The sequence below is a fragment of the Piliocolobus tephrosceles genome, chromosome 4 (assembly GCF_002776525.5).
Source record: "Piliocolobus tephrosceles isolate RC106 chromosome 4, ASM277652v3, whole genome shotgun sequence".
Lineage (NCBI taxonomy): Eukaryota > Metazoa > Chordata > Mammalia > Primates > Cercopithecidae > Piliocolobus > Piliocolobus tephrosceles.
Window position 1 is genome coordinate 167,709,318 of NC_045437.1, and position 5,789 is coordinate 167,715,106.

Genomic DNA, 5,789 nt, shown 5'->3' on the forward strand with positions numbered 1-5,789 from the left:
AAAGATGAAGAAATGGCACAGCGAGTTGGCTATTAGTAGTCCAGCTGTCAGCATCATCAAGGGGTAGTTTGTGAGGTCGAGGCTGGTTTTCATGACATCAGCACAGCTGAGGAGGTGAACTAGGACCACTGAAGATTATTAAAATGGTTGGATCTACAAGTAGGATCCCACTGAATATTTCATCTACCACCTCCAAAGAAGTGGAGATCATAGAGGGAAATAATTCTAAAAGACTTAGTCTTGATTTCAGGAGCTCAGTTTAACAGAAGGCATGGAGAGACAAAGGACTAAGAAGGTTCTTAACATTAACTTTTTTCTCTCTCTTTATACCTCTCTCTTTCTCATCTGATAGGCTTGGTAAAATTGCCTGATATTTCATCGAGAAAATATGAGATACAAGCTAACAGATAGTAGTTACTTTATCTCCCCACTAATAACCTACAGTCTTGCCTTCATCTGTATTCATCATTCTCCTGAAACAAAGAAGTGCCCTCTCCTATCGAAATCCTTCCTTCCACACACATTGGTGATCCCATCTCCTGGTGCCTATTTTTTCTCCAGGTTTTGCACCATCTCTGATCACCTCTCTTGCTTCTTCAACCTCCTTTTCTCCACTGATCATTATCCTAAGTATTAAAACATAATGTAGAAGCTCCCATCTTTCAAAAATACCTCTCATCCCAATCTCTCTATTCCTAGCCTACCTACTGTTTCTCTTCTAGTCTTCAAAGCCCGTACTTCTCAAAACACAACCTATCTTTATTCTCCATACACTCTGCAGCTCTCACCACTCCACTATGTTCTTTCCAAAGTTAGCAGCTGCATCCACACTGCCAAATCAAATATTTTTTGGTCCTCATTCTACTCAACCTCTTGGCATAGAACACTGTTTTCAACACCCTTATTTACAACATTTGTCGGATCTCAGTTTTCATGGCATCCTACTCTAGGCCTTTCTCTTGCATCTCCAGGCCTTCATTCTCCAGCTTCTTCCCCTCCAGTTCCTAAATATTGTATCTCAGGACTCGGCCCTGGGCCTGTTTTTCTATCTGAGTATTCATTCTGATTGCTTTAAATATATATTAATAATGCATAAATGTATATCCCAGCCCAGTCCTCCCTTCTGTGTTCCAGACTCATAGATTCAGCTTAACTAAAAAATCTCATAAGCATTTTGAATTTGATATGGCCAGATTTTTTTTTTTTTTTGAGTCTTGCTCTGTCACCCAGGCTGGAGTGCAGTGGTGCTTCTTGGCTTGCTGCAAGCTTCGCTTCCCGGGTTCACGCCATTCTCCTGCCTCAGCCTCCCGAGTAGCTGGGACTACAGGTGCCTGCCAGCATGCCCGGCTAATTTTTTTTTTCTATTTTTTAGTAGAGATGGGGTTTCACCGTGTGAGCCAGGATGATCTCGATCTCCTGACCTCGTGATCCACCCATCTCGGCTTCCCAAAGTGCTGGGATTACAGGCATGAGCCACCGTGCCTGGCCTAAACTATAGATCTTACTTCCCCAAATCCAACCCTTCCACAGTATTCTTCATCTTAGAAAATGGCACTACTAGTGCAGTCACTCAAGGTAGAAATCTGGGAGTCATCCTTGACCCTCTTTCTTACCCTCCACATCCCACCTATCACCAAGATCTGCCCATTGTACTTTATCTTTATCTCTGCTACCAACATGATAGGCCAAGCCATCACCAGCTGTCACCTGGGTTCCTGCAGTAACCAAACAACTGATGTCCCTGTGTCCACAGAGCAGCTGGAGGAAACTATGCTACCTCTTCAGCCTCATCCATGTGCCTGTTCCCTCTCATATTAGGCCCTGGCCACATGAGCACTCTTTCATTTCATTATAAGATCTTCCATACCTTAGAACCTTCATACATGCTGCCCTTTATCCGAATGTCTTTTTCTCTAACCATTCCCTTCCTCCACGTGTTTCATCTTGGCTAGTGCTTTCACACCTTTTATGTCTTAGCTGAAATATCTTCCTCCCATAGACATTCTCTAGCCAAGATCCTGAATGTCTGTCTTCCACCATTCCACACCATCATAACACAATTTTAAATTGTATATTTTTTAAAAATTCCATACAATTTCCTCAATAGGACTAAAAACTCCATGAGGTCAAGAACTATGCCTATATTTTTATGACTCTATATTTAGTACTTAGTCCAAGGCCTAATGATAAGTATTAGTGAATGAATGGAATTCTGTCCTCTTTTTCCTAACACTCACAGGTTGGCAGGGTAGCAATGCCCATTTTTTATGTCACTTCTATGCCCCTTTCATAGTGACATGAAAATATATGAATCTGTGGAATTAGACAGAATGGCTCTGACAGCCACTTTCGAACCCAGTGTATGACTTTAAGCAAGTTGCTTAACCACAGTCTCCCAACCTAGAAAGTCAGAAAATAATGTTTATCTTATAGTAATATAATGAGAATTAAAATGACAGCATGTATATAAAGTGCTAATCATAAAGTGCTGCAGTTTCAATGGTGGTGTCTCCTCCAAAATTCACAGTGGATCATATTTCCCAGTGCAACAATGTTAAGAGGTGTGGCCTTTGTGAGGTGATTAAGTTGTGGGGATACCACCTTTATGAATGGGCTTAACACCCGTATAAAAGGGCTCAAGGTTAGAAGAGGGAACACCCTTCTCGCATTTCCATCCCTTCCACCACAGCATTTCTCCCCTCTGGAGGATCTAGCAACTAATTAACATCTTGGAAATAGAGCATTCCTCACAAGTTCATAAAAATCCTGCTGGTACCTTGATTTTGGACTTCCCAGCCTCCAGAACCGTGAAATATAAATTTCTGTTCTTTGTAAATTACCCAGTCTTTGGTATTTTGTTATAGCAACACACATGGACTAAGACATAAAGTTATTCAGTAAAAGTTAGTTCCCTGTCTTCCACACCTTCCCCTAAATTCCAAATTCTTCTTACCCAATAGATACACATGCACACATACAGAATTTGAAAATATGAGAATATCTATCCTGCCCTCCTGGGTTTTTCTGATTATGCTCTTCATACTGCGAGTTTTGCCTGTAAAGAATAAGATACTTACCCAGAGAAGAACATTTGTAGCTTTAAATCAAATATGTAACTCTAGCACTAAATAACTGGAGTTTATCTAATCAGGGCACCTTCTCCAATACATTTGGGGATAACACAAAGGAGGAAAAAGTCAGTAATATTATTTGATAGCTCAGAAGACATTACTTTTAAAGAAAACACCAGATGGCAGCACCAGATGCTGGAGATGTGTCTGATGGGGCTTTAGCGCAAACCTGAGCATTGAGGATGCTGAAAGTAGCTTAAAACAGTGTTCAGAGAGACAATCATTATAGAAAAGATAGTTCCCCTTAAGAAAAACAATACATATTTTGCAATATAGAATAAGGCTTTTAGGAAGAGTGTTTCATATGTTACAAGTGAAAGCCTAGGAAAATAACCCCAAGCCTTAACTAATAAAAACTTATTAGGCAAACGTTTCATTTTGGTTTATAGTTATATTTAACTAACTCTGTTCTGTTCCAATTAGCTTGAAAGGGCCTAAAGCTAAAGAATGAATTACAATCAGCTTCTAAAAACAGACAAAATTTTATCAACTATTAAATGCAATTATTAAAATTTATTCATTCATATTAAAATAAGAATAATTACTTTTATTATTATATTCCTCAGCATAGCTGAGAAAATCACTTACTAAAATAGACATCAAGAATCTCATTAAATAGATATGACATTAAAATTTAAAATGTTAACATACAGTTTGATCCATATTATGAATCACAATTTTATCTGGAATTGACACCACTTTTAAATTTTTGCTAAATTGGGTATTACCTATCCAGGCTTTTCTTTTAGAGGAAAGAAAGGAAGTGTGATGCTGCTCATTACACCATGAAATACATATACACAGTCCCAGGACCGTTCCATCTTTTAAATGAAAATCCAGACCGAAGGTTTTACTCCTCTTAAATACTGTTTAGGGTCCTACACAAGTTTCCTGGGAGATCAGGAAGAGTGAGTCCAGTCCTATACTTTGGATGTGAAACAATGAGACAATTCGAGCCAGCATATTGGTTAGAAGGCAATGCAAAATGCCCACTGAGATCTTGGAGCAGAGCTTGTCTAATCGGTGTTTGTGTTTAGATTTGACAGAAGGATCAAAGGAGCATCTGTGCCATAAGGGACCTGAGCCAATCTATTTTGGAGAAACATTCCGAGGGAAAGGTAATTCATTCTGCCAGTGGAACAGTGACTGTGGGGTCACTGGAGTGAATTGTTTTCCAAGTACTATGATCATAGTTCTGAAACTATTTCTCTCACCTGAATTCACTATAAGATTGAACCCCGTGAGAACATAAGGCAAGATAGCTGATTCTAATCTGAAATGAGACCAAGGATTCCAGAGGGAAATCTGAATTGTAAGAAGGAATGTATGAGTGTCACAGGCTGCCAAAAGTCAGCTTTCACAGACAGATGAAATTCTGAAATTTAATAATCATTAGAGTAGTGTTCTTTATGGAAAATGAGTAATTCATAGCACTATCTAAAATTTAAATGATAGAAAAATATACATAGGCAGGATCAAATCATAACTAAACTACACAGTGAAGGAAAGGCTTTCTGCTGAAAGCACTATGGAATGGTAAATGTCTTCTCTAAGGAAGGACTAAAGCCCACTGCTTTGAAAGTTCTCATGCTCCCTGGAAGCCTAAGAGTTTTCTCCTTCATAACTAACCCAAGCTTGTTTTAAGTCTGGCAGCCAAAGGGACCCTATGTTGGATGACCTTTCTATGCCCTCTACTGAATCTTGTGTGGTCCCCAAACAGGCCAGCACACATCTGACAGTGGTCGGGGCCAATTTCCCATTCACATGTGTGTTCTCAGGCCTGAGAGCAGGGTTGGGTGTGCTCTGATATAGCCCTGTCCTCTAGACCACCACCCCCTACTCTCGTCTAAATGCATAAGTCAAATCACTGAAGGACCATCGCTGGCCTCTCCTGACATTCTCCCCTCCAGATGACCGGGTGAGTCAGGAAGGTGTCTCCTAGGGAAGCTGGGGGCCCAAGCCAGCCACTTGCAGCCATCATGACTGAGTGAGAACATGCTGTGCTCAGCCTGTTGGCTCCACTCTTGAGCACAAAGTATGTGTTATAACAACAAGCACGAGAATCCTGACCACACGCTTCCCTATCTCTAGATCTGTAATGAGAACATTTGAAGTAAATGCATACAATCAAGAAACAGTGCTGTAAGGCAGAAAGTGAACAGAGTTTCTGATTTGTGACCCTGAGACACAGATTCTTGTATTCTCTGAATCCAGACCCCACACGTTATGGAAGAAAAGCAACAGACAGAAGATGGGAAAAACAGGTCATGTTTATGAAACCAGCTTGAAGACCATGCCACACTGAGGAGTTTGGTTTTTCATTAGGCAAAGAAACGAGCTGTTTTTTCTTCAATGTTCATCGGAAAACTTGCCCAGCAGCTGTGAGTGACTCTTCAGCTTTCGAATCATTGTCTTGGAATCTTCTAAACCAGCAAGACCATACTCATTTTAACATAGAATTTAGGAGCAAAGGACTAGACAGTCCTCAAAGTAATAAAATAAAAGAAAGAAAAATCAAATTAGAAATAAAGAATGCCCCCTCCCCAACCAATTCCTTTGGTTTAATCTTTTAGCATAGCTTGTGTAATCTTAGTTCTCTTCCTTTCCTCTTTTTCTTTCTTTCTTTCTTTCTTTCTTTCTTTCTTTCTTTCTTTCTTT